This window comes from Danio rerio, chromosome 2, assembly GCF_052040795.2.
Source record: "Danio rerio strain M-AB ecotype USA chromosome 2, GRCz13ab, whole genome shotgun sequence".
Taxonomy (NCBI): domain Eukaryota; kingdom Metazoa; phylum Chordata; class Actinopteri; order Cypriniformes; family Danionidae; genus Danio; species Danio rerio.
In genome coordinates this window covers 43,288,878-43,308,863 of record NC_141022.1, presented here as the reverse complement: position 1 = coordinate 43,308,863, position 19,986 = coordinate 43,288,878, and the positions used below count along the sequence as shown (strand labels likewise).

Sequence of the window (19,986 nt, the reverse complement as noted above, 5' to 3'; positions counted from 1 at the left end):
AGTTAGGGGACTACAAAGAAAATACATCCAGGCTAGTGAAATCACAAGCTCTTCAGGTTACTCGCAATCACCACGCGCACACACCGTTTGCAGCGAAGGGGTGTGTCCAGAAAATGTTATAGCAGAGAATGCTAAAATGCTGTCCAAATGCTGCTATTTCCACAGAGCTTCTTCTGTTTCTGTATTTTGGCTCCAAAGGACATGATACAAAGAGAGAAATGCTTAGTTTAATTTTATGTTCCAGAGAATGATAAAAAATATATATAGCTAGCATTTAACAAAGGATAGATTCTCTTAGTTCAGTGCTGGATTCAACAAAAAAATCCTGTAACCGACAAAGCTGTGGACTGTGAGCCACAACCTGTATTTTTATTTGTTAAAACATCCTATTAAAATAATCTATTACATGCAAAGTTTCTAGCGTTAATAGTATGTTGTAGAAAAGATGTAAACAATGGGAATTGCTGTTTGGCACAGCTAACAATTTAGCTACAAATTCATATTTATCCATCAAACCGCTGTAAACACCCTCAAGCTTCACCAGTGCTGCAGTGTCTCTCTATGCAGCCGCTTTCAGTGTCTCTCTATGCAGCCGCTTTCCCTGCAATCTACATCTCAAATAACAACCTCGCAAAAAATATGTAACCCTTTCATTTCACTTACACATGCTTATAACCAGAATTTGTATGAAAGACACTTGTTAGATTTTATTTTAGAGAGCAGGCATATGGTTCAGCTCTTCATTTTCTGTCTGATTCAGCTACTGTTTACACAGCGCTAAAGTGCATGCTTGTAGGGGCGTGACATGTAGCCGTTCTGTGAATCACAGCACATTATGTTAGCTGACCAATGAGAGCCTCTTGAGGCCAGGCCTTTCAGAGGAACTAGCAAATATGACAGTCGTTTTCATAATAGCTGAGTAGCTGTATATACTCAAAGTAAGATATATAAAAAAAATAACGTGATTTTCTACAAATGAAGCATGAGTACACATTGCTTTGCATCTTTTAAACACAACCAACCCTTACAAATACACTGGGGACCACCCCTTTAAATGCACCAAATAAATGTAAATACATTTGCATGGCCTGTATGGGTGGCTCTTACTTCTGCCTGTCCAGATGTTTAGACATCCAGCAATTTCACACCTCTGTATAGCACAGTGATGCACGCAGACATTTCTGACCCTGATGAGTGCTCCCTGTTCCCTCTTTCAGCCCTTATACCCAGTCTGGTTAACCCTACCTGTCACCACCAGCCAATGTCATTTGATACTAATTGAACCCCCAATTCTCCCATTCGGACCAGTTCCAGCACTGCGGGCCTCTGCGAAAACCCTCACATCCATCTCTGTGCCTTTCAGTTTGTATACCCGGCCTCCAACTTGCCTCTCCAGGCGGCGGGACGGCAGGGCTTCCTGACCGGGCCCTTTGAAGGTCCAAGGAAGACAGATTACCTGTCCGAGCCCCAGGATGCATTTGTTTGATGTTGGCTGCTCACTGGAGTGTTTGCTGACATTGCCAAGAGGCCAAAGATGTCTCCGGGTCTTTTGTTTTCCACCTTTCAACACCAGGTCCAGTTCACTTTCCAGAACATTTCTGGAACAGACAGATGCATCGCCTTGAGGTCATTTGGGTCAACAATTGTCTAGTATATTCAGTTTGAAATTTTTTTAAAACAATTTTACTTTTGTTTTAATATAAAAGAGAACTTTATCGAAAACATATTCTGCTTCTGTGGAATTTTCATTAAGGAAATTGGGATACTATATTTCTGTTCAAATTCATTTTATTTCTTATGAAAAATAACATGGAAAATAAACACAAAAATAGCATTTTAAATATATCATTATAAAAATGATAATTTTTCTTAATAATTGTATACAATAAAGAACTGAAAGTTAATAATCTACATAAGTTATGCTTCAAAGCTAATAACTAAAACTGATAACGAAAAAGTAATTATTATAAAATAAAAAGAATTAGTTTAGAATTAATTTATTCAATTCAATTCAGCTTTATTTGTAAAGCGCTTTTACAATGGATATTGAGTCAAAGCAGCTTCACATAAATGGTCATAGTAACTGGATCAGGGTAGTTCAGTTTTTAGTGTTTAAGTTCAGTTTAGTTTAGCTCAGTTCAGTGTGGTTTAAAGTCATTACTAAGAGTCCAAGCACTGAAGAGCAAATCCATCGATGTGTAGCTCTACCAATCCTGAGCCATGCAAGCCAGTGGCGACAGCGGAGAGGGAAAAAAAACTTCACCAATAGGAGAGTGAAGAAAAAAAACCTTCTGAGAAACCAGCCTCAGTTCGGCACGACCATTTTAATTTCTCCGCTGGCCAAAAGTCTTGTGTGAGCTGCAGTCTCAGCAGTGGAGGCTGGAAGCTGTCCTCAGCGAAGACTCGTCTGTCCCTGGAGCATCACTGAAATTCTCATGCTCTCCACTCCATTTAGAATTCTTTTAGTTAAAATCAGATGAAATTTGTGAAACAAGATTAAAAATGAGATTAAAGAGATTAAAATATTTGTTTTTATTATTTTGTATTTAGTTATTTAGGCAGCATGGTGGTGCAGTGGGTAGCACAGTCGCCCCACATCAAGAAGGTTGCTGGTTCGAGCCCCGGCTCGGTCAGTTGGCATTTCTGTGTGGAATCTGCATTTTCTTCATGTGTTTGCATGCATTTCCTCCGGCTGGTCCGGTTTCCCCCACAAGTCCAAAAAAAAAACAAACAATGTGTGGTATAGGTGAATTGGGTAAGTTAAATTTATTTTTATTATTAATTTATTTTTTAAGTCCCATGCTGGCAGCTAGCTCTCTACAACTCTCACATGGTCACACACTGAATGTAAGCAGGGCTGCGCCCGGTCAGTACCTGGATGGGAGACCACATGAGAAATCTAGGTTGCTGTCAGAAGTGGTGTTAGTGAGACCAGCAGGAGGTGCCCAACCTGTGGTCTGTGTGGGTTCTAATGACCCGGTATAGTGATGGGAACTCTATACTGCTCAGTGAGCGATGTCTTTCAAATTAGATGTTAAAACGAGGTCCCGATTCTCTGTGGTCATTTAAAATCCCAAAATAGTTGGGGTTTAACCCCGGCATCCTGGCCAAATCTGCCTACTGGCCTCTGTCCATCATGGCCTCCTAACCAACCCCATACCATAATTGGCTTCATCACTCTGTTAGCTGGTGTGTGGTGTGCGGTCTGGTGCAATATGGCTGCCGTTATGTCATCCAGGTGGATGCTGCACACTGGTGGTGGTTAAGGAGATTCCCCCAAAAATGTGTTAAGTGCTTTGAGTGTCTATATAATATCCGCTATATAAATGTATGTATGTATGTATGTATTATTATTATTATTATTATTATTATTATTATTATTATTATTATTATTACAGTTTTAGGTGACAGAATTTTTTACAAAATAATTTATAATTAAACTAAATTAATTTAAACATCAACAGTTCTACAATTTTGAGTTTACAAAAAGTATACTATGCAACCTAGACACGTTCTGAAAGCATAGCTCTATATACATTTCTGGAATCCATCAGAGGGCGCTGTGAATGCTTTTCATTCATTCATTTTCTTTTTGGCTCAGTCCCTTTATTAATCTGGGGTCGCCACAGCGAAATGAACCACGAAATTATCCAGCACGTTTGATGCAGTGGATGCTCTTCTATACCTGGGAAAGTTTATGCTTTTATCAGATCTCAAATTTCTCTCACGAGTGCCATTCAAGTGTGATGTTCTCATGTAAATCCACCAGAGGCTGCTGTCGACTGACTGACTGATTGACTGACCTACTCTCCTCCTTCCCTAAATAGTGTTTCCCTATAGTGTTTTTAAAAGCACTGATTGACCGCCCACCCCCTTCCCTAATCGAACCGTATTTTAAAAAGTAATCCAGAAAAAGAAAAGCACCCTGATTTTTACAGCGTTTTTAGTTTTCATCACATTCTTATTCTGTGATTTACTTATTTAATTTTTTGGCTTTTTTTTTTTTTTTTTTGGTTCACCTACTTTCTGGAAGCGTACTCAAACCCCGTTATCATGGTCAGCTATGCTTTGCGTCTCAAGTCTGCCAACACATGTCGAGTTACTGGACAAACTGGTAACAGTAGAAAAGGAACGGCATCATAACGGCCTGTGGTATTCGCTTTAAAGATGAAATGCAGGCGTACATACTTCTGGCTACATCCTTTGTGATCTTCGGAAACGTACGTATATAGAGCTACATTTTCAGAATGAGCCTATGTTGCAGCTGTGGCAGTGCAGTTTTATTTAAATTACTTATTTATTTATTTATTTATTTATTTTTCTTTTATACAACTTTTCTCCATAATGTAGTTTACAAAAAAAGTGTTTTATTTTAATCACATTATAATCATATAATTATTGTTATTATACATTCACATTTTCAATTAAATACATTAAAAGGTCCTGTAAAATTATTATTATTTTTTTTTATGTTAGTTCCAGTATTTTAGTTTAGGACATCTATAAGCGCGTGTGGTACAAAACAATGACAAAATTCACATTTAGAAGATGTAAAGATTGTAGTTTGTCTTCTGCCTGAAAAAAATCTGTTTTTTTTTTTCCACATAACCTCATACCTCAGTTTCCCATCAAATCTTGACTAATCAAATGCCCTCTAGTATCTAATGTGTCCCGCCCCCTATTGAGATGCTTCTCATTTGCTTTTCATTTGATGTGCTTGAGCTCAACCACTCTCACTGTCAGAGCTGTGATAAAACTAAACACTACTGGCTGGAGCTACTTTATGTCCCATCCTCTCTTTGTTTTTCAATTGAAACTACGTCAAACATTGAATAAAGAATGCACATCTCAAAGCACTTAATTGGACCTTTAAAGTATACTTAAATTACCAAATGCATTTCGTTGGCAGTCATGTGACTCATTTAACCCAAACAAGATATTTGCCCACACTGCACTGCACTGCTATTTTGCTTTGTTTGATAGCCTTGATGAAGGTTAATGTCAGCTTGTACAGTACAGACTTTAGACTGCACTTCTTCAGTAGATACAGGATGTTCACTCTCAGTTGTTGTTTGTCAGTAGAATGCAAGGAGTTTTACTCATCCTCGGTACAGGAATTCAAGCATTTCAGTTGAAAGCAATTTCAGTCTTCTCTGTGTGGTTTTATTGAAGACATTGCCTTAAAAAGCTGACAAAACCAACACAAATGAGAAGCTACAGTAGCATAACCGCCAACAAAACCAGCAAACCATTCATTAAAGGCTATATTCATCACTAACATTGTTGATTTGATTGACGATAGGCATTTATATATTAATCATTATACATTAGAAATGAATCAATTATAAGAAATACAATACACTTATGGGAAAAAATCATTACAACAACCACATTTAAGCTTCAGGACGGCTGACACTGAAGGAATGAGGAAAATACGATACAAAGAACTGTCAGATTCTCTTCACGTCTAATTATTTGTTACAGCTCTAAAACAGGAGCTTTAGTGATTAGCTGCCAGAGATCGATGTGTTTGATCTCCTGGGCTTATTATTTCCTGAGATGGGCTTGTTAAAGACGTTTGTGTCAGACCAGACAGAATGGAGCAGAACAAACAGCGGCATGTGGGTAAAGTGAGATTTTCAGCAGGAGACAGACTGTGCTCACCCAGGATCCTCCGGGACACAGCTCACAGGCCTTTGAAGTTCTCCCTCTTTCTTTTTTTCCCTCCCTCTACCATTCCACTTGCTAGACCTGACAGCTGTCTTAATGAAGACATACGCTCCCAAGTCAGCCTGCCCTCTGAGGAGAGGGAGAGAGAGAGAAGGAGAGAGAGAGGGAGAGAAATGCAAGAGATGCAGAAGGAAAAGCAGTAAAGTCAGAGAGAGAGATAGAGATAGAGGGAGAGACTTGTGCAGACATCTGTCAGGACAGGCTTAGACTGTGTACAGACACCGCGTTGAAGCTTCCTGGGGAAATAATACATTTGGTTTTCTTGCCCCTGGGCAAAACACAGTTTTGGGGAATTTCTCTCACTCTACGTCTCAATTTCTGAATTTCACTGCACTTCGGGGATCTTCTTGTACTTGCAGCGTTTTGGCTTGCTCCTTTTCCCAATGTTCCTGCTTTAAAAAAAAAAAAAAAAAAGATTTCCTCTTTTACTGTAAGTCCTCTCTTGCCCTGGCTGTGGCCATTTGTCTTCTCTTTCTGTTTCTATTACATCTATGAGCCCTTACATTTTTTTGCCATCTCCTTCTCACTTCAACAATTACCCGATTTATGTCTGATGTTAAAATTAGTGTGATGAACAAATGAAATAAAATAAAAATACTTAAAATAAATTAATTTTAATTAAAGAAGTAAATAAAATGACATTTAAATATATATATATATATATATATATATATATATATATATATATATATATATATATATATATATATATATATATATATATATATATATGTATATATATATATATATGTATATATGTATATATATATATATATATATATATATATATATATATATATATATATATATATATATATATATATATATATTGAATAAATGCATGTATCAATAATTAAATGGGCTTTGATTAAAAAAGGTAATAAACTGTGAAAAAAATATTAATTGGATTTCTTAAATATTTTAAGTTGCAAACAGTTTATTTAGGCTAAATTTAAACAAATGAAGTTTAACATTACTGAATACATGTTTTTGTTTAAATTCAGCCTAAATAAAATGTTTTAATACATTTTTACAAAAATATTTTTTTCAATGTAGTTACATTACATTGAAAAGTACAAAATAGCACATTGTGAAAGAAAATAATAATAAATTTAAAAAAAGACAGTTTTCCGTGTTTTGTGATGAATGCTTTTTTAGTTAATTATGCTTTTGAGTTGCATTATGGGACCTTAATCTTTTCTCCAAATGCTTTTGATGTTGAAAAGTTTTTGAAAGTGACTTTTATTAACATTTTTATTAGTTTGAAGTGATATATTGTGTGGGTTGGTGTTGTATATTATGACACAAGACCCTCATAATACCCTGCCAGTATTTCTCTAGATATTATTTCTTATAAATTATATTATTTTAAACTACTAAAATTTCAATAAAAGTAGTTTGGTTAAATTGAGTTAAATTGATAGAATTGTCAATTTCAAAAAAGGACAGAGCAGAAATAAAACTACTATCATTCATTTATTTTGTGTGAATCACAAAATATTGAAACTGTTACTTAACTGAATAACTGAAACTGTAACTATTTTTTATTGATTGGTTGATTGATGTATTCATTAAATGATCACACTAGTTAATTGACACTTTGAATTTGCCGTCTTTCAGATGAGACGGTAAACCGAGGTCCCGACTCTCTGTGGTCGTTAAAAATCCCAGGATGTCCTTCGTAAAAGAGTAGGGGTTTAACCCCGGCATCCTGGCCAAATCTGCCCACTGGCCTTTGTCCATCATGGCCTCCTAACCCTCCCCATATCATAATTGGCTTCATCAATCTGTGTCCTCTACACCAATCAGCTGGTGTGTAGTGTGCGGTCTGGCGCAAAATGGCTGCCGTCGCATCAACAAATTATTATTAATTATTATTATTATTATTATTGAATTAAAAAAAATCTTTTACAATAGTTCATGTTCTCCAAATGTTTAAGGATTAAATATATAAATCATTATTCAATCAAATAATCAATAATTTCCTTAATCTATCATACATGCATCTATCCATCCATCCATCCCTGTATCCAACCGTCCATTCATGCCTGTATCCATCCATCCATCCATCCATCCATCCATCCATTCATCCATCCATCCATCCATCCCTGCATCCATCCATACATCCATCTATCTGTCCAACTATCCCTGTATCCATCCATTCTTACATCCATCCCTGCATCCATCCCTGTATCCATCCATCCATCCATCCATCCGTCCACCCATCCCTGCATCCATCCATCCACCCCTGCATCCATCTCTCCATCCATCCATCCCTCCATCCATCTTTCCATCCATCCATCCATCCATCAATCCCTGCATCCATCTATCCATCCCTTCATCAATCTCTGTATCAATACATATATTCCTGTATAAATCCATTCATCCATCTATTCATCCATGTGTCTGTTCGTCCATCCATCCATCCATCCATTCATCCATCCATCCATCCGTTCATTCATCCGTCCATCCATCCTTGCATCCATCCATGCATCCATCCGCCCACCCATCTGTTCATCCATCCATGCATCCATTCATTTATCCCTGCATTCATCCATCCATCCATCCATCCATCCCTTCATCCATCCATATACTCCTGTATCCATCCATCCACACATCCATCCCTGCATCCATCCACCCATCCATCCATCTGTTCATCCTTCTCTGTATCCATTCATCTATTTCTGTATCCATCTATCCGGCCATCCATCCATCCATCCATTCCTCCGTCCGTCCATCCGTACCAGTATAATTAGCAATCATTTCTTTTTATAGAGAAATAAAGCATTTAATAAATTAATTTTCCTTGTGCCCGTGAGCAGGGATCTTGAAGCAGTCAGCAAGACAAATGAGTGTGCTATCATTAGCTTTATAGATAATACAGACCTCCTTGGTCTCAAATGTCCACTTGACCACCGTGATGGGATCACCTCAGGACAGATGTTGATAGCAGGTGTTAAAGAAGGCCAGTAATCACTTCCTTCTGCTCTTCTTTATCTCTTTCTCTCCCTCACTTTCTCCATCTGCCGCACTTTGATGTGGAAGTGTAGAGTAATCAGTAGTCTGTTGTTGCTGAGGGGTTTCAGCGCTTTCTGTCTCTTTCTTTTTTTTAGCTTCGTTTTCTTACATAACTTATCTATGATGGTGAGCCGAGTGCACTCGGATTCTCCTGCCTGCTGTAACTGGAACAGATGTTCTTACAAGCTGGAAAAGCATCCCGTAAGCCTTGTTTCTGAAGCTCTGAACCATTTTGTCTTCAGCAATTTCAGTTTGCAAGGAATCACCGAATTATCCAGAGAACATGTTAACACACTGCGCGCTCATGCTAATGAGATATTTTTAGGTCATCTCTGAAGACGGCTGGAAATATTCTTCAGTCATATCACATTATTGTTTTACTGTATGCAATTTGTTACTTATTCGGTTTAGCTGCGCCTGAATGAGAAAGCAGTTACTGTATGTGATAAATCACTGTCAGATTGCACATGCTGATTTCCAAGCATATTTTGTTAAGGAACAGATTGATATCATTTCAAGATGTACATACATTTGTGCTATAACATGTATATATGTCAACCCTTCAGCATCAATTGAATATAAGTTACACATACAGTAGTTACCATTTGAAGTGGATCATCACCTTTCAACAAAGTTGTCCTAAAACTTTTGAATAACACCCCTTCTTATCCTGGGACAATATTGAAAAACACTTTTGATTATTTTCAAATGTTGACTACTGTAGACAAAGTGATACCAAAGCAAGCTGATTTCCATACCAATACACCCACATAATTGTAATTGCATAATTCATATTTATTTGAAATAAGAAAACAGAGAAATACAGAAAACATGGGAAAAAAAGGATTTGCTTAAATGCCATTGAGAAGAAAAAATAGGACACATTTTGGTCCTGATGGTCAAGCATCAAGGTTACATTTTTCTACCTTGCATAAATCTATTCATGAGAGGAAATAAGGGTGAAATATAACATTTTAATCAGACAAACAGATAAATAAATTACATAGAGATGAGTATTAAATGTCCACTACTACCTGACAAAAGTCTTGTCACCTATCCAAGATGAAAAACTAATAATAACTTGACTTTAGTTGATCATTTAATAAGAAGTGGCTAATATGAAAGGCAAAGGCCTCTAGATTACGCTGATTTTATCAAAATATGACCATGCCTTAATTTTTTATTATTTAATTAGGAAAAGGTTTGACTTTGCTTAGACTAAAGTCTTTTCACTTAAGAGAAGTAATGTACAGTATATTAAATAAAGTCATGGTGTAGTGAAAAAAGAATTAACATTGTGTTTGACTCCTATGAGCTTGGATGACTGCATTCATACATCTCTTCCATAACTCAAATAGCTTATGTATAAAGTCATTTGGAATAGCAAAGAAAGTGTTCTTACAGGACTCCCAGAATTCACCAAGATTCTTTGGATTCATCTTCAATGCCTCTTTCGTCTTACAACAGACATGCTCAATAAAGTTCATGACTGGGGATTGGGCTGGCTAATCCTGGAGCACCTTCTTTCGTTTCAGGAACTTTGATGTTGAGGCTGAAGTATAAAAAGGAGTTCTATCCTGCTGAAGAATTTTCCCTCTGCTGTGGTTTATAATGTAATTGGCAGCACAAATGTCTTGATAATTCAGGCTGTTGATGTTGTCATTCACCCTGCAGATCTCTCGCCGGCCCATACTGAATGTAACCCCAAACCTTGATTTTTCCTTGACCAAACTTGACAGATTTCTGTGAGAATCTTGGGCCCATGTGAGTTCCAATAGGTCTTCAGTATTTGTGATGATTGGGATGCAGTTCAACAGATGATGATCAGAAAGAAATCTAATATCTGCCACTTTACAAAATGATCAGCTAGAAGTCAAGTTAGTATTTGTTGCTCTTACAACTGGAATCGACGACAAGACTTTTGTCAGGTAGTGTATGTGTGTGTGTGGGCATATGTGTTAAATAATGTACCGTTATATAATGTTAGATTGTGAACAAAAGATCTGTGTTCCAGCCGTCTATGTAGGTCCCCTGGATAGGTAGACGTCCTAGGTCCCAATTTAACGTGTGTGTTGTTAAAAAATGCAGCAGTGCATATTGTCAATATTCACTGAGATGTTGATTAAATGTGTGTACTCATTTAAGTTGAGCAGTATATATATTCATATATTAGTTTCAATTTCGATTCAAAAATATTTGCTCGTAAAACCTAATTATTTAGCATTTAATGTCACTGTCAGAATATATAAATGTGTAAAACTTTAGAGTTTAGCATGTAAATAAAGTCAGATTATGAGTTAAAAGTGTTTTTCACCATCAGTGTCTGTTGGATAGGTTGATGTCACTCTGAGCTTCAGATAAAAAAAAATAAAAAGACTTATTTTCAATTATATTATGAAAAAAGACCTTAAGAGAACATTTTTGGATGTAAATTTTGTTTTATTAAAATCAGCAGAAACTCTGGTCTCTCTTGTCCAGTATAGAGTGACAGTCCCCTCTTAGTGTGTGTGTGTGTGTGTGTGTGTGTGTGTGTGTGTGTGTGTGTGTGTGTGTGTGTGTGTGTGTGTGTGTGTGTGTGTGTGTGTGTGTGTGTGTGTGTGTGTCTTTGACAGAACATGTCAAAGATGAATTGAACATAGCTAATAACTTTACAACTATGTTTTAATCAAGCGTGTAGTGAAAATGAAGGTTAGTCAAGACAACACAGACAATCTGTTCCACAATACTAACAGAAACTAAAACAAGATTTTTTTAAAGGCAAAAAAAAAAAAAAAAAAAATAGAAGGCTGAGTGAGAGTTTGAAAAAACACAATGGAAAATGAAGTTTCAGCTTTGCCTCATAAAGTTAGTAGAGCTAAATTAATGCTTGTCTTAGTCCATATACTTTGTTTTTGCAGCAAGAGATCATGCTAAAATGTCTTATTTTTGTCCCTGAAATCTTCTACGCTCACTTTTAAAACTCTTGCTCAAGACAGATCTAAAGACTCAACAGATGCCTCAATTTGCACTTCTTTTAATTGCATTGCTATGAAAAAAATATATATTAATGAGATCTCATTTGTCATTTTTCTTCTTGTGGGATTTAAATCTGCAGAGAGGAGAAGTATGTGGATAAGATAAAAGATTAGTGGAATTGACCAATTTGGTTTTTGCCTGAATATTTTTTTGTTTTGTACTCTAATAGTTCAGGTACCTGTTGACATGCATTCTATGAATTATCATCAACCACAGTTTCAGCTAAAAGCATTTTTAATGTTCTACTGAAGAAAATAAAAATATCCTTACCAAGATCTCCAATGGTTTAAGAATGAGTGAATCAACATTATTTTACACTTTTATGGTCATTTTGTTCTATAAACATCTAAGTAAGAAAAGTGCCTGAATGGAAAAGGAAGAAAGAGTTAAAAGAGGAATAGAAATGAGAAGATGAAAAAGGAAAGAGAGAGAGAGAGAGAGGCTCCAAGGTGACAGAGATGGTATTGATCAGCTTGTCGAGAGTCTGGTTTTGAGAGCGAGGCCTTTGCCACTGACATTAACCTTGCTGCTCTGACACCAATAACAGCTAATGCCTGCTGAGAAGTGATTGATCTAATGCTGTCCTCCTGCACAAGCTCACTCACACACACACACACACACATGCATAAAGAGAGATGTACACACTGACTCACTTCATGATGTCAAGCAGCCACAAAATGAATCTGGTGACAGGAGAAATGGCTTGTCGATACTGACAGAAGTCTGGACGGTCAGATGAAATATGGTTCATTAAGGCAATAGTTCACATAAAAAAATGAAAGAATGTCGCTCCAAGCCTGTATTACTTCCCATCTAAAAGTGTCTGAGTCAAACTTTTTGTTACATTTTTATGAACATGAATGAGGTTTTGTGCTTTGATGCTGAGAAAGTGGTTAACTGACTTGTTTGCTGGACTCTAAATTCTAAAGCAAACTAGTTTCTTAAGTAAATACATCATGCTAACAACAACTAAAAGGACAATTTACTTGAAGGGGTGTTCATAAGACTGTCATGAAACCTTTATAATCATGACATGACACATCATGAATGTGAATGAGATTTTATATGCATGCTTATGACAACTGTTATCAAGTGTCATTTGCAACCAGACAACCAGTCTTTATCTTTGTCATGATAACATCACCAAGACAACATAACTTCTGTCATAAATATGATTGCCATGAGGAAATAAAGTTACCATAAATATTTTTTTCTGATCATATTTTTACTAGAAAAAAAAATATTTATCATTAAATTTCTTATTAAAAGTGTCAATACTTAAATAGTTGTTAATAGTGTAAATAACATTCCATGACATTTTAATTGACAACTTTAGCTTGCACCACTGTAGTTGAGGTAAGGAAATGTATATTAAGGACATTGGTGTTATACAATTCATGACATATTTATATTGGCTTCATGAAAGTCATGTTTATGACAGATTTATGACACGTTTTGTTGTGTTGGCAATGTTAAGTTGTCATGACAAAGACAAAAACATAGCAAACAATGCCTTGTTTCCATTTAAACATCAGTTCTGTCTGGTTCTCGAATCTGATTTTTTGCAATAACAGAACTTGTACAGCCTCCTCACCCTTCTGTATTACTCCGCCCACGTAGAGTGACAGCAGATCAATAAATTCACTACAGTTTGACAAATTTTGCAGCTGTTGGACAACATAATGTTCTATTGAGGCTGTTTTTAGTCGAGAATGTAGTCGTTTAGATTGCAACTATACAGTTCATTTATAAGGAAAGTGCCTAATTTAAATATTTATAACTTCGCATTGCACATTGGCATTCATCGGCCTGTCATACTGAGCAGAGCAAAGACAGTTGAAAATCTGCCACAAGATGGTGACAGAGACCGCATAATAAATGCTAAGAGAAGAAAAACTGAGCGTAATTTCAAACTACAGCTGATGTCTTTTTCGGGGTTAACTATTGTGATTGCAGCAGAGAAATACTGAGAAATGTCTCTAGACATTTCATGCCACTCAGCCTCATAATTTTAAATAAATGTGCAAAATTACCTGTTTTGTCATCACTTTAGACATTATGTGAATCATTCAAATACTAGCTCTTAAGTGACATCTGTAAAGTAGCAACAGTTTCTGTTGTCAGCTGCAGATGTGAATATGGAAGAAAGTAGTTCCTTGTATACGCAATCATGTCATCAAACTGTTGTATAAACGCAATATCACACTACTAGCAGTGTGATATGGCTGTATATCGTCACTAGTGGGACACACTTCTCCCACCAGTGCCAATATACAGCCATATCCCACTGCTACAAGTGTGATATTGCTCATTTAAAATTTCATTCACATTCATGACGTGTTATATCATGATTACAAAGGTTTAAGGACAGTCTTATTAACACCCTTGGAAAAAGATGCTGAGAAAGAAAATAGATTTTTGCCATGTACATTTTTTTACACAAATTATGTCTTATGCTGGTTTCACTCCAATGACGGAAAACAGCATCACTTGCTCCTATTTATTTGAGTGATGTTTTTCCCCTCACACAATTTTTTTCTTCACTTGTTCAGTTATTTGAACTTTCTCTGCAAGTGTGATTAAGACAAATAATGCATGTTTGCAGCAAACGCGTTACGCATTCCACATCATTCCCAATGTGCAGTAACAATTCACCTTTATTCATGTATTTCTATTGATTTTGTATCTATTTAACTTACACAAATAGTTCATTTCATGTTCGTTGTGTACTCAGCATTAGAATAGAGCAAACAATATTTTTTTCTTTCATGATTTTTTATAAAACTTTTTTTTTTTTTGGAGAAAATTAGATTTTTTTTTAGTTAAGATTCAACTTTATTGTCATTACACATGGTCAAAGCAACGAAATGCAGTTTAGGTCAAACCAGGTGTGCATTTTCAGCAAGTGCAGGATATAGGTATAAGATATAAAGTGCAGTTATAGAAAAAACTACAGCATGGGTAATATTTACAGGTGGATATACTATGAACGTTATATACAGGCTGTATTAACTATGAATATAGATTTTCTTAAGATTAATATATGTGCAGGTTACTATTAATAATCAGAAGTGTGCAGATAGATATGAAAATAATTACAAATGTATATGTTAATGGATATGTACAATTCAAGATAAATTAGTGCAGCAAAATTGTAGTGTACAATTTGTGTACATAAATGTGCAAATATTACATAGTGAATTGTTTATTGAGAGTATAAGTTATGAGGATAGTGTGGGGTGTATGGGGGGAGGGGCAATGGGAAAATTATAACTGATACAGATATAAAGATAATGATTAAAGTCTATACAATTTGTAGTACCTCCTGAATGTTCCTCAAACGTGTATTTATATATAATAAAAACTTTAAATTAAGTGACAAATGTGATCATATAGCTTCAGCAGACCTGGAATATTACTTTCATGAAGCACTTTTATGTTAGTTTTATGATGCTTTTCATTCTTCTTTTTTTAAAGCTTGAACTCTCCAATCTTAATGTATAACTTTAATTGCAGAGGGAAAAGTCACTGGTATATTATTAAAAGCATAAATTTTACCCTTTATGTTCAACTGACAAAGAAACTCATACAGGTATTGAATGACATGAGGGTGAGTAAATGATTTTTGGGTGAACTAATCCTTTAATTTGGTCTGTCTCTGCTCTAACAGATGCGACTGCCTGACCTTTCCTGCACAGATCTGCTCCTCTATTCATCTGGAAAAAAGGGAGTGGATTTTTTCAAGATGTTCTCCAATGCCGGTAAAAGCAGGTAAGGAATTTTGACAGTGGGCGAGGCGCTGAGATGCAGGTCACATTCGAATGTACATGAGAGAGAATGAATTCCGGGACCTCAGACAATGGGGCCAGTGTTAAAACGAAGCTCTTTCGCACGACCCGGGCCTGGAGGTGCACTGACAGCTCATGTCATCCCACCCCATCTGCGTTTATTTTTCAGAGTCATGGAGTCATTTCAGCATGATGTGAAGGCCGGGTGGTGATCTTCATAGACATGCACGTACAGACACACAAACTTAAGTCTGACTTCAGCTGATATCATCAACACAATCCTTTTGAAATTTGTTGGTGTGGAACTAAAAAAAAATACACATTATGTGTTTTGTTTTTTTCTAAATTCAAAGCATGTAGACGTACACACACACAGACAACCAGCCTTGCCATCTATCAGGGCCAGTGGCTGTGACTAAGCCTGCATGGAATCTGGAATCCACAGAACATTTTGCAGACCTCCACGAATTCAGCACACAAGTCATTCATCAGGAGAAGACAGATGTGTTGTGTTTATTTATATTTTGACTAATTTTAAAACCATTCAGCAATTAGGGCTTGTTCAGTCAGGCTGCAAAAATGGAATTGTTTTTTGGATCAATCCTCAACTCATAACCCATTTCGTTTTTTAGAGGTCTGAGTAAGAACCCCCACAAGCCTGATTATTCATGCATCTTTGTTCAATATTTCACATTTGCTGTTGGTGTTGTTGTTTTTATTGAGAAATGTTGGACATTCCCTCAGCATTTAATTTGTATACATTTTTCATTCTACAGTGACTTAAATGCTGTTATATGACTTTGTTGTTATTCGTGTATTTGGTGGAATGAACTGTTTTTGCACAGTTTAAGATTCAGAAACACCCTATTTTACCCTTACTGAACATTATTGGTGCTCGTCTCTATCCCATTTTTCTGAAACAAGACAATTTTTCAAGCTGAGTATCATGAAAAGCACAATGTGCTCTGATGGGCCAGCTATCCAGTGCATAAATCCTTTTCACAAGCCTGTTATGGCACGTTTAATGGTCATCAGCATCTTAAATCCTTTAAAGTTTTTAATACTTTTATTTTTTTTTAAAAGTATGAAAATTTATATGTATTTATCTATGTATTATATCATCTTTGTAAAAAACTAATTACTGCTTGTGCGAGGGTTTTCTAATGCAGCGTCCATTGGATAGGACAGCAAATTTGACGTTACTCTTTCCATCTGGCTGCCGCCATCAGTCTTACACAAGTTTTTTTTGTCCCTTTTCCGAGTCTTTATAACATCATCGTGGAGTTTCTCTTTAATTATTTGAGCAAATAAGATTGTAAAAAAACTATTAGTTGTATTCTCCCATTCACTGCGCTTTAAGTTTTCCCAACTACTGTATGACGACTTCTGCTACGTAGAAACCGGGAAGTGTGAAAAGGGTCTGTGATTGATCAAATACCTCAAACATGTGATGGAAAGTTACACCCCTTTAAGGTAACACTTCCATTTTTTGTTAACATTTAGGCAGAGTTTTAAAGTTATTTTCACCAACCAACGATTTGTAGGGTGAGTTTGAACGAGGCATTTTAGTGGGTGAAACTTATTTTTTTATATAAAGACCATCTCTAAGTTTGAGACTACACATGTTGTTTAAACTAGTGCGCTTTTGTTTTAATTTGGGTTTTAGGTTCAAAACACTCCTCATCTAGACTTGCGTTTTTATTGTGTTTTAGAAAAACAATCTGTCCACGCTGTACATCCTAAAATGCATAATACATGCATGTTTTGCTAGCATCTGTACTTTCTGTAATGGTCAATTACTGTAAAATGGCTTAATGAATCAGGAAACTCGGTAACACTTTATAACTACAAACTATAAACCATTTATTAAGTATTAGCAAATAGTGAATTCATTATCTGTTAAGCATCAACTCTACTTTAATAGATGTCAGTAAGCAGTTTATAACTGCAGCTACAAATGCTGTATTCTTGACTCAAAAGCACATTTTACATTATTTACAAACCAGTCATTCAAGCATTCACGCATAATTGTATATATATATATTTTTTTAAGATCATTCAGAATGCGTATTTGATTAATAAACTGTTAAAACTACCATTTATTATTCTTATTATTCAGGAATATACTAATAGTTAACTTGTATGTTAATAAATGCTTTATCAACTCAACTTCATCCAGTTATGTGACCTAATCTAAAGTGAGGATTATTTATGCTTTATAAATCCCTAATAAATGACAATTAAAGGCTCAGTTATATTCTAAACAGGAAAAAAAAAACTTTATTTATTGCTATCCATTTAAAAATACACCAATCAAATCAAACAAATCAAATAAAATAAAATAGTATTTTAAAAAATTATTTGCAATTTTAACTTTTAAACATCTAAACATTGTTTAAATGATGGTTAAACATTGCTAAATCACATTGAAATGTTGTATCATAAAATGTTGTTAAATTATTATATTGTTTTTTTATCCATCTTTGTTATATTTTACACTCCTGTTATTCAACAATGTTTACTCTTTACGAAAATTGTATATTTGATAGGATTGCAAAGATTATTGTTCATTTGATACTAATGTAATTGTCATTTAAAAGAGATTTATAAAGCATAAATAATCTGCACTTTAGATTAGATCACAAAACTAGATAAAGTTGGCATAATAAAGCATTTATTAACATACAAATTAACTATTAATATATGCCCGAACAATGAGATGCATAAACATTTACTAACTAATTCTGAATGATCTTAAACTACCAACTACTCTTAAATACAAATGATTAGTAAATAATGCAATATTTTAGTTAGTCATGAAAAATCAATCAGTCACGAATTATGAAAGTACAACGATTAGGAACATTATAAATGTCAAGAATACAGCATTTATAGCAGCAGTTATAAACTGCTTACTAACATTTGTTAATGTAGAGTTAATGATTAATAAATAATGAAAAAGCTATATGCAATTGCTTAATAAATGGTTCATAGTGTGTGGTTATTATAAAGTGTTATCGGAAACGCATTTGCAATAATCAAGAAGACCAGTCAGAGAGTGATTGTGAATGGCCAGGCCAGTTTGTACTGAATGAAACACCAGCATTTACAGAGTAAATCCTGACTAAATTCCATTGAAATCGGATGACCGTGGAGTGTGTTTGAGTATAGTGAACTGATTGTTCTAGAAACCAAAACTAACTGTGTTATCTTTCTGGATGTAGACATAATATTGTTATCACAGCATGAAAGGCATGGTCAGAAATGATATTTATTTGATTGTTAAGTCTAAGCAATGCTCAGTAGGCATTAAAAAAAGTTTGTCAAGACAATCTTCACCATATAATCACACCACCACTATCAGTCTGGACCATTGCAGGAAGGATCAATGCTTTCATTCTGAATGTTGCTGCAGAAACTGAGACTCTACTGACCATGCAAACTTTTTTTCCAATCTTCTGTTGTCCAATTTTGGAAAATTAATTTCCTGTTCTCAGCTGTCAGGATTGGCACCGGTCTGATCTTCTGTTGCTGTAGCTCATCTGCTTCAAGATTTGACATGTTTTGTGATCAGAGATTCTCTTCTGCTGACCTTAGTTGAATTAAGCTGTCATTCGAGTTCTCCTCTGACCTCTTGCATCAACAAGAGTTTTTTTTTTTTTTTTCCCCCATTGAACTGCACTTATTGGGTATTTTCTTTTTTCGGGCCATTCTTTGCAAACCCTAGAGATGGTTGGATGTGGAAATTCTATTAGATCAGCAGGTTCTGAGATACTCAGACCAGCCTGCCTGGCTCCAACAACAATGTAAATTTCAAAGTCACTTAAATCACCTTTCTGATGCTCGGTTTGAGCTTTAGCAGACAGTCTAGGTTAAGTCTGCATGCTTAAATGCACTGTTGCCCCTCTGATTAGGTGCTTGCTTTAACAAGTTGTTTTAAACCTTATAAAACGGCCATCGATTGCATATTACATTACAATAATTTGCAGTCAGTATTGGATTTTCTTTAAACAAATATATGAAAACGCCAGTGCAGAACAGCATTTTATCTCATTTAAACCCATTCCACTCCTCCCATTATTAATGTAAAAAAAAACTTGTGAAGTTTGCAGATGATTCCATCATGTTAATCTAAAACTCAAAGTTACAAAATCATCTAGTTCATATTAACACTCAAGCTCACATGCTTGATTAAAATTGCATCACATTAAAACGACATTACATTGCAGAAAATAAATCTTCTACTGTGGATTTTGGGACTGCAGCAGTAACATGAGATCATTATGTGGATGGAAATCCACAGAGACTTTCTGGAGCATTGAAACGGGTCAGTACGGGTGAAACTACCAAGTCACCCACCACAGTTTATTCAGTTTTGCCATCATCCATATCATCTCTGTCTCTGAAGCAGCTCATCCCTCCTGAACTCAGCGTT

At 35.5% G+C, this 19,986-nt stretch overlaps 1 long non-coding RNA gene across 7 annotated transcripts in view; it reads left to right on the top strand.

Annotated features, from left to right (window-relative positions):
- The window catches only part of LOC141378650 (uncharacterized), a 219,681-nt gene that overhangs the window by 106,129 nt on the left and 93,566 nt on the right, over positions 1 to 19,986 (top strand). For 4 of the 7 annotated variants that reach the window (XR_015478782.1, XR_015478780.2, XR_015478786.2 and 1 more), the window contains 2 exons: positions 15,434 to 15,534; positions 15,721 to 18,878. This is a non-coding gene — a long non-coding RNA (uncharacterized LOC141378650). Of the gene's footprint in view, positions 1 to 15,433; positions 15,535 to 15,720; positions 18,879 to 19,986 lie in introns of those variants that run through there. The other 3 variants (XR_015478785.2, XR_015478784.2, XR_015478783.2) reach the window with 1 other exon arrangement.